This window comes from Malus sylvestris, chromosome 3 (genome assembly GCF_916048215.2).
Source record: "Malus sylvestris chromosome 3, drMalSylv7.2, whole genome shotgun sequence".
NCBI lineage: Eukaryota > Viridiplantae > Streptophyta > Magnoliopsida > Rosales > Rosaceae > Malus > Malus sylvestris.
This window is the reverse complement of record NC_062262.1, coordinates 20,708,142-20,718,339: the sequence shown is the minus strand read 5'-3', so window position 1 is coordinate 20,718,339 and position 10,198 is coordinate 20,708,142. Positions and strand designations below refer to the sequence as shown.

The 10,198-nt window shown below is 36.9% G+C and overlaps 1 long non-coding RNA gene across 1 annotated transcript; it reads right to left on the bottom strand.

The window, feature by feature from the left end:
• Window positions 1-4,129: 4,129 nt before the first annotated feature.
• Window positions 4,130-7,208, bottom strand: LOC126614655 (uncharacterized). Its single transcript, XR_007620473.1, has 2 exons — window positions 4,642-7,208; window positions 4,130-4,207 (listed from the first exon to the last, which is right to left on the bottom strand). It is a non-coding gene; the product is annotated as an uncharacterized LOC126614655 (long non-coding RNA).
• Window positions 7,209-10,198: the final 2,990 nt, after the last annotated feature.

Here is a 10,198-nt window from a genome sequence, read left to right as displayed (position 1 = left end):
CAGCTGATCTTATTCCGTTAGATATTGTGGATTTTGATGTGATCCTCGGAGTAGATTGGTTGCATTATAATTATGCCCATATTGATTGTTATGGGAAATCAGTTACTTTTTATCGCCCTGGACTACCTGAGGTTACTTTTGTGGGTGAAAGAAGTGGGGTGAGACATGGCGTTATTTCTGCCATAAGAGCAAGGAAGTTATTATCGAAGGGTTGTCAAGGATATTTAGCACATGTGGTGTTAAATGATGTTGTTCCTAGCAGTGTAGAAAAAGTTGGTGTGGTCAGGCATTATCCTGATGTATTTCCGATGATTTGCCGGGATTGCCGCCAGACAGAGATGTGGAATTCTCTATCGATTTGCTTCCAGGTACAGATCCTATATCTTTAACTCCATATAGAATGGCTCCAGCTGAGTTGAGAGAATTGAAAATTCAGTTACAAGAATTACTTGATAAAGGTTTCATTCAACCTAGTTCGTCACCTTGGGGAGCTCCAGTATTATTTGTGAGAAAGAAAGATGGAACTCTGAGATTATGCATCGATTATAGGCAATTGAACCGGGTAACGATTAAAAACCGTTATCCATTGCCTCGCATCGATGATTTGTTTGATCAGCTGAAAGGTGCGTGTGTATTCTCTAAGATTGATTTGAGATCTGGTTATTATCAGTTGAAGATTAAAGATGAAGATGTACCTAAGACGGCTTTCAGAACCCGTTACGGATATTATGAATTTCTGGTTATGCCCTTTGGGTTGACTAATGCGCCTGCAGCTTTCATGAGGTTAATGAACGAGGTATTCCAACAATATCTTGATAAATTTGTCATTGTTTTTATTGATGATATTCTCGTATACTCTAAGTCTAAGGCAGATCATATTCGACATCTTAACTTGGTATTAAAGAAATTGAGGGAACATCAGTTGTATGCCAAGTTCAGTAAATGTCAGTTTTGGTTGACTGAAGTGGCATTTTTGGGGCATGTTGTATCGGCACAAGGAATTCAAGTAGATCCTCAAAAGATAGCAGCAGTGGAGAATTGGGAACAACCTTGAACCGTCACTGAGGTACGAAGTTTTCTTGGTTTGGCAGGTTATTATCGACGGTTTGTTCAGGATTTTTCTATGATTGCTTTGCCGTTAACAAAGTTGACCAGGAAGGATGTTAAATTCGAGTGGGATGAGAATTGTGAGCGGAGTTTCCAGCAATTGAAATATTGCCTCACTCATGCTCCAGTATTGGTACTTCCTGATGATAGCGGTAATTTTGAGATTTACAGTGATGCTTCCTTGAATGGTTTGGGATGTGTTTTGATGCAGCATAATAGAGTGATTGCCTATGCTTCTCGACAGTTGAAGATTCATGAAAGGAATTATCCTACTCACAATCTTGAATTGGCAGCCATTGTTTTTGCTTTGAAGATTTGGAGGCATTATCTATATGGTAAGAAGTGTAAGATCTTCACAGATCACAAGAGTCTCCAGTATCTATTTACTCAACATGATCTTAATCTTCGTCAGCGAAGGTGGATGGAATTGCTAAGTGATTATGATTGCACTATTGAGTATCATCCGGGTCGTGCTAATGTGGTAGCTGATGCACTGAGTAGGAAACCTCAAGGTCGACTCAATGTTTTATATGCCTGTCGTGTTCCCCTTCTTGCAGAACTGAGGGCTACTGGAGTAAAGTTGGAGTTGGAAGATCGAAGCGAAGCTTTTCTCGATAGTTTTCAAGTCAGGCCAGTTTTGGTGGATCGTATACTCGAAGCTCAAATGGTGGATGAGGAAATTCAAGAAATGGTTCAATTAAGAAATGAAGGGAAAAAGAATGACCTCAGGATTCGAGAATCAGATGGCATGCTTATGCAGGAGAACAGAATGTACATATCGAATAATGAGGAATTAAAGAAGGAAATTTTGGATGAAGCGCATTGTTCAGCTTATGCGATACACCCAGGAGGAACTAAGATGTATCATACCATTCGACCATTTTACTATTGGCCGGGTATGAAAAGGGAAATTGCAGAATATGTAAGTAGATGTATTATTTGCCAGCAAGTCAAAGCAGAAAGGAAGAAGCCTTTTGGGCGAATGCAGCCACTTCCCGTTCCCCAGTGGAAATGGGAAAATATAACTATGGATTTCGTGTATAAGTTTCCTCGTACACGAAATGGATTCGATGGTGTTTGGGTGATTGTGGATCGACTTACCAAGTCAGCGCACTTCATTCCAGTGAGGGAAAATTATCCTCTGAATAAATTGGCTAAGTTGTTCATCACGAAGATTGTGAAGTATCATGGAGTTCCAGTGAATATTATTTCTGATCGAGACCCAAGATTTACTTCTAAATTTTGGGTAGCTTTTTAGGAAGCTCTTGGTACGAAATTGCTTTACAGCACTGCTTATCATCCTCAAACTGATGGGCAATCAGAGAGGACTATTTAGACGTTGGAGGATATGTTGAGATCTTCGGTGTTACAGTTTGGTGATTCCTGGCATGATCGCCTGGACTTGATGGAATTTGCCTACAATAATAGTTTTCATTCGAGCATTGGTATGTCACCATTTGAGGCACTTTATGGTAGGGCGTGTCGTACGCCATTGTGTTGGTCTGAGGTTGGTGAAAGAGTGTTAGAAGGCCCAAAGATTGTGGATGAGACTACTCAAAATATTCAGGTGATTAAGTCTAACCTGAAAGCAGCTCAGGATCGACAGAAGAGCTTAGCGGATCGACATACTACTGATCGAGTGTATGATGTGGGTGATTGGGTGTTTTTGAAATTGTCACCTTGGAGAGGTGTGGTACGATTTGGAAAGAGAGGAAAGTTAAGTCCTAGGTACATAAGGCCTTATGAGATCACTGAGAGGATTGGTGAAGTTGCTTACAGATTGGAGTTGCCTCCGGAGTTATCTAAGGTTCATAATGTGTTCCATGTCTCTATGCTTCGACATCACATTTCTGATCCTTCACATGTGATCCCTCCTCAACCGCTAGAGATTAATCCGGATTTGACGTATGATGAGGAACCAGTGACTATCTTGGATTGGAAAGATAAGGTTCTAAGGAATAAGACGGTGAGCTTGGTGAAGGTGTTGTGGAGGAACCATTCTGTAGAAGAAGCTACCTGGGAGACAGAAGATCGAATGAGAGAGATGTACCCAAGGTTATTCTATGGGTATTAAGCGGTTTATTTGGTTGTGGGAATTTCGGGGACGAAATTCTATAAGGAGGGGAGATTGTCACAACCCATCCCGAGATTTTCTTATTAAGGACGTAAAAGGACGAAAGTACCCTTGACGTTACTAAGGTGTGTGTGTGATATGTTTTGAATATTTCATATTTTCCTAAACTATTGCAAATATTATTTAAGTTGGATATAAAATTGGTATGTTGGATTGTTTGTGTGGTTAGGGAGCTAGGATGAAAATTGATGGTGAGGATTGTGTTGGACCACACAATCACACACACACACACTCCTTGCTCTCATTCTCTTCCCCGTGCCTCTCTCTCTCCTCCCTCACGACTCTCTCACTCTCTCACTCTCTCTCACCCTTGAAACGTATGGACCAACGTCAAAAACCCCTGAAACTTCATGGATCGACGTGGAGATTAGCATCATCGTGTTCGTGAGTGTCCTACGAACTCAAAGATACCATTTTCAGGTAAGAAATCCTTCGTTTTCACGTTGAAAACTCGAGGACCGAATGTGGCACTATTCATGAACTTTGTGTTGGTTGATTTTTAGGACAATCCAACCTCACAGTGAACTTAGTAAGGTTCTAAGGAAGCTCGGGGACGTTCGTTTGGAAGTTTTGGACGTCAGGATCACCACGTTCAAAGTTGGCCGGTTTTCGTGGGATTTCTCCGGTGAGATTTCGTGATTTTTAGAGCCTTAAAGTAGTATAGCGTGAAACTAGGCCTGGCAAACGGGTCGTGTCTGTCGTGTTCGTGTCGTTTTCGTGTAACACCTGTTATCTTAACGGGTCGTGTCGTGTCACACCTGTTATCTTAACGGGTCCTTAACAGGTCGGGTCACTTTACCCAACGGGTAAAGTGACCCGACCCGTTATGACCCATTATGACCCGTTAAGAAAAATATATTTTTTTCTTAAATTTGCACATACCACACATTACCACATAAATATTACTTCAAAACATTAAAACATATTTGTCATTTAAGTACTACATCTACACTCGAAAATAAGAGCCTAATAAAAAAACATCCATACACTAGTCTATTACAAAATATTAAATGTGCAAGGATATGCAAAATGAAAGAGTTTTTGTTTTCAAGGTTGTGAAGCCTTTCTCAAAAGTTTAAACCTTGCCAATAGAACTCAAAGTTTGAATGTTATTTCTTTTACAAAATCCTCAATTTTCATCGATCATCATGGGGAAATTGTATTGGAACTTTGGCTTGATCTATTGCCTTCAAGAGTTCTGTTGATGATGTTTTCGGTAAGGTTTTCTACGTCAGAACTCTATTCCGCATAAACTAAGTATAGAAAAACCAAACATTAAAAACCATTCAAATTATACAAACAAGATTGACGGTTGGATCATTGAAATTAGTTTCATAGAATTCGTATCTCATCCAAACCATAGATACTTAGACTTTATTTATACTTTCATTAAGTATAACATAAGATTTTGTGGTATCCACTTGTGTAAATATTTTAAATTGACGATCGAATTCATTCATTGTATTCGTAAAGGGTCAACAAGTGTGGTTGTAAAAAATCATCAAAATCGGAGTTAAAAAAACCGTTAAATCGTGATTTTTTGTTTTATAACCGTCGAAAAGTTTTGTCTCATTACTTGATCTCTGAATGTTTGTTTTTTGTGATTTTTGGCGTATGCGATCTCGAAGCATATACAAACAAGTTTGACGGTTGGATCGTTGAAATTAGTTTCATAGAATTCGTATCCCATCAAAACGATAGATTCACTAACACTTAGAGTTTATTTATACTTTCATTAAGTAAAACATAAGATTTTGTGGTATCCACTTGTGTAAATATTTTAAATTGACAATCGAATTCATTCATTGTATTCGTATAGGGTCAACAAGTGTAGTTGTAAAAAATTATCAAAATCGAAGTTAAAATAACCGTTAAATCGTGATTTTTTGTTTTATAACCGTCGCAAAGTTTTGTCTCATTACTTGATCTCTGAATGTTTGTTTTTTGTGATTTTTGGCGTATGCGATCTCAAAGCATATACAAACAAGTTTGACGGTTTGATCGTTGAAATTAGTTTCATAGAATTTGTATCCCATCAAAACGATAGATTCACTAACACTTAGAGTTTATTTATACTTTCATTAAGTATAAAATAAGATTTTGTGGTATCCACTTGTGTAAATATTTTAAATTGACGATCGAATTCATTCATTGTATTCGTATAGGGTCAACAAGTTTAGTTGTAAAAAATTATCAAAATCGGAGTTAAAATAACCGTTAAATCGTGATTTTTTGTTTTATAACCGTTAAAATTTTTTGTCTCATTACTTGATCTCTGAATGTTTGTTTTTTGTGATTTTTGGCATATGCGATCTCGAAACATATACAAACAAGATTGACGGTTAGATCATTGAAATTAGTTTCATAGAATTCCTATCTCATCCAAACGATAGATACTTAGAGTTTATTTATACTTTCATTAAGTATAACATAAGATTTTGTGGTATTCACTTGTGTAAATATTTTAAATTGACGATCGAATTCATTCATTGTATTCGTATAGGGTCAACAAGTGTAGTTGTAAAAAATCATCAAAATCGAAGTTAAAATAACCGTTAAATCGTGATTTTTTGTTTTATAACCGTCGAAACGTTTTGTCTCATTACTTGATCTCTGAATGTTTGTTTTTTGTGATTTTTTGCGTATGCGATCTCGAAGCATATACAAACAAGTTTGACGGTTGGATCGTTGAAATTAGTTTCATAGAATTTGTATCCCATCAAAACGATAGATTCACTAACACTTAGAGTTTATTTATACTTTCATTAAGTATAACATAAGATTTTGTGGTATCCACTTGTGTAAATATTTTAAATTGACGATCGAATGTATTCATTGTATTCGTATAGGGTCAACAAGTGTACTTGTAAAAAATCATCAAAATCGAAGTTAAAATAACCGTTAAATCGTGATTTTTTGTTTTATAACCGTCGAAAAGTTTTGTCTCATTACTTGATCTCTGAATGTTTATTTTTTTGTGATTTTTGGCATATGCGATCTCGAAGCATATACAAACAAGATTGACGGTTGGATTGTTGAAATTAGTTTCATAGAATTCGTATCCCATCAAAACGATAGATTCACTAACACTTAGAGTTTATTTATACTTTCATTAAGTATAACATAAGATTTTGTGGTATCCACTTGTGTAAATATTTTAAATTGACGATCGAATTCATTCATTGTATTCGTATAGGGTCAACAAGTGTAGTTGTAAAAATTATCAAAATCGAAGTTAAAATAACCGTTAAATCGTGATTTTTTGTTTTATAACCGTCGAAAAGTTTTGTCTCATTACTTGATCTCTGAATGTTTGTTTTTTGTGATTTTTGGCGTATGCGATCTCGAAGCATATACAAACAAGATTGATGGTTGGATCGTTGAAATTAGTTTCATAGAATTCGTATTCCATCAAAACGATAGATTCACTAACACTTAGAGTTTATTTATACTTTCATTAAGTATAACATAAGATTTTGTGGTATCCACATGTGTAAATATTTTAAATTGACGATCGAATTCATTCATTGTATTCGTATAGAGTCAAAAAGTGTACTTGTAAAAAATCATCAAAATCGAAGTTAAAATAACCGTTAAATCGTGATTTTTTGTTTTATCACCGTCAAAATGTTTTGCCTCATTACTTGATCTCTGAATGTTTGTTTTTTGTGATTTTTGGCATATGCGATCTCGAAGCATATACAAACAAGTTTGACGGTTTGATCGTTGAAATTAGTTTCGTGTATCCCATCAAGTTCAATGGTGTGTGTATATATATATATATTTATTATGTAGATTTAAATCTATTTATTTTGTACTTATAATTATTATAGTTTTTTTAGGGGTATAAAATTTAATTTAAAATTTAATATATATATATATATATATAGTTATTATAGTTAATATTTTGGGGGTATAATTATTATAGTATATATAATTATTATAGTTAATTTAATATATATATATATATATATATATATATAATTATAGTTTTAAACTTTTTAGGGGTATAAAATTGTTAAATTATTATATATAATTATTATAGTATTTTTTAGGGTTATAAAATTATTAAATTAATATTCTGCTTATCGTGTATCGTGTTACCCACGTGTATACCCGACCCAACCCGTTATCTTAACAGGTGCTTATCGGGTTACCCGATAATACCCGATTCGTTATCGTGTCGACTCAAACACCTGTTAATTTTGGGTCGTGTCGTGTCGGGTTATCGGGTCGTGTCAGTAATTGCCAGGCCTACGTGAAACTACATGTTTAGGGCTTCATTTTGATATAAAATTCAAAGAAAACGGTTGAGAAACGAAGGAGAACAAGCAATTGCAAAATTTGTCAGAATCCGACCGCCGGAAAAACCAGTCCGGCGAGCCCAGGGTAGGAGATGACACGCGCGGCACGTGGCCTGCGGGTAACAGCGCGTCTGGCCGTGCCTTGGCCGGCGCGTGGGGCTTCTAAAATTTTTTCTAAAAATTCCTCAACGTCTGTGACGTCGAGTAGGTCGTTGTGGTATATTCATACACCCAAATTGAGCACTGTATGAGAAGTTATTTCGAATTGTTGGTTATGTGTTTTAATTAATGTTTTTATAGTTGTTTCGCATATAGGTGACACCTATCCCGAGGACGAGCGCATCCAGGGACGTCACGGGGGTTACGACCCATCGACTTACCAGTGAGTGGGCAGTTTTGTTTTCGTATTACCTATATACTACTGTTTTTCCCAGAAAATGCATTTATATGAAAATATGTTTTAAAATGCCATACATGCAATTGATGAGATATTTGAATTGATAATTGATGCATATATATATGAATTGACGCTGTGGACGCGCATGTGAGTTTTTACATTATTCATACGATTTATTTATGTGAATTGCATTGAAAGCTCATAACCTGCACCCTAGGTGTTAGTGCTTATATTATTCACCACACCGCACGCTCGCCTTGGATCCAAGTAGGTGAATGTCGTACAGACCATGTGAGGGTTCCGACATGCTAGTCGTATAGATCGCTAGATGTGATTCCGACTAGTGGGTGACCTTAGTTATGCGCGCCGATGATTGATGAGAGAAGCACTAGAGCGTATTCTTACACCTTTCATCGTACAGACTACCTTACGTAGTTCCGAGTGACGTGCAGAGTTGGGCCGTATAGGTCACTGTGGTGACTCCGGCTGAGTGGGATATTGAGCTATAGAATCAGCCGTACAGGACCACTGTAGGGTCTTCGGTTGATTTATTATTTAACCTGATTTATATCGATGCATTCATATTATATTTTGGCGTGGCATGGCATGGCATATTCTTTCTGAAAAGCGTTGAAAGATTGTGAGCTGAGTTTGATGATATATGTATATATGTTTTATAATAAATTTCTGGGAAAGTATACAGGTTTTACGGTGAGGGGTTAGAAACGCTTTAAATGAAATGTTTTGGAAAATCTTTGGTTTTACTGACCCACTCATCTTTGTTTTGCGCCCCTCCAGGTTCTAGTTAGCAGTTGGTGGCTCACGAGGTCTTTTTCGGCGTTCTGACAGACGTTCTACATGTAGGACTCACCTGCGGGTGTTGCACTTTTAATTATAGTCCTACTTGACTGCACTTGATACCTACGCTCTGAATTCGTGTGTTTTACTTTATAACTCACTCCTTTATGCTAGTAGGTTATTACTGCTAGTGGTTGTTTTAAATTCCTTCATATTTCTATTATATCTTGCTTCCGTGTCGCACTTTTGGCTACGTCATGCTCACGTGACGGCCAGCACGCCTTGATTCTAGGATCGGGGTGTGTCATTTTCGGTTCGGTATGGGAATACCAAAATATTGGGAAGACAATCTCGATTACCATACCGAAATTTCGGTATTGGTTTGGGATAGCATACCGAAAAGTTTTGGAAAATCGGTTTGGGACATTTTTGGTTTGTGATCGGTATTTTTGTCAGTTTGGTTTGGGATTTTTGGGAATTTTTTCCATTTTTCTATCAGAGCATATGTGGCGCGTAGCCCTAATGTCCACCCACCATTCCTTGGTGTTGCTTGCATATTCACTTCAGAGATTACAACTGAGAGGTTGATATCAGATATCTGGTTGGACAACATATCTTCCTTAGTCAAGTGAACTTCTGTGGTTTCCCTTTTGTTCTTCTTGAAACTTCCTTGGTTTTTTTTTATTTTGACAATTCATTGCTCTGTGACTAGGATTGTTGCAACTAAATCACTTGACCTTGAATTCACTGTTGTTCTTCGAATTCCCTTGGCTAGAACCTTCCCCATTATGCTTTCATTTTTTGTTGTTTCTTGACTCATCCTCCACAACATGTGCCTTAGCAACCATGGAGTTTCAACCAATTTTCTTCTCAGAACCACGGTTGTCGTCCTCGATTCTTAGCCTTACAATCTGATCCTCAAGTCCCATCTTTTTACGCTTGTGCTTGGGATAATTCTTAAAATCTTTCTAAGAATGTGGTAACTTTTTAATTATAGCAGCCACTTGGAATGATTCACTGAACTCGATATTTTCTGCATGAGAACTTCATCTTTTCTGGATGAATCTCATGCAAAATAAGTTGGAGTTCTTGGACTTGACTGATGAATGTTTTGGAGTCCACCATCTTGTAGAAAACGATCGACAATGAATTTCTTCATTCCAGCTTCTTCAGTATGATATTTCTTGTCTAATGAATCCCACAGGGTCTTACCAGTCTTAAATGAACTATACACATTGTATAGTGCATCACTTAAGTCATTCAAAATATGATTCCTGCACAAGAAAACTGATTGGTGTCAAGCATCAACAGCAGCCACAAATTCGATTGTAGTGCTAGGTATCAGAGGTTCTGCTTTCAGAATATGTGCCAAATTAAGAGTGGTCAAATAGAACAACATCTTTTATTGCCACCTCTTAAATCAGTTCCATTGAACATTTCAGGTTTCTCTTCATGAGA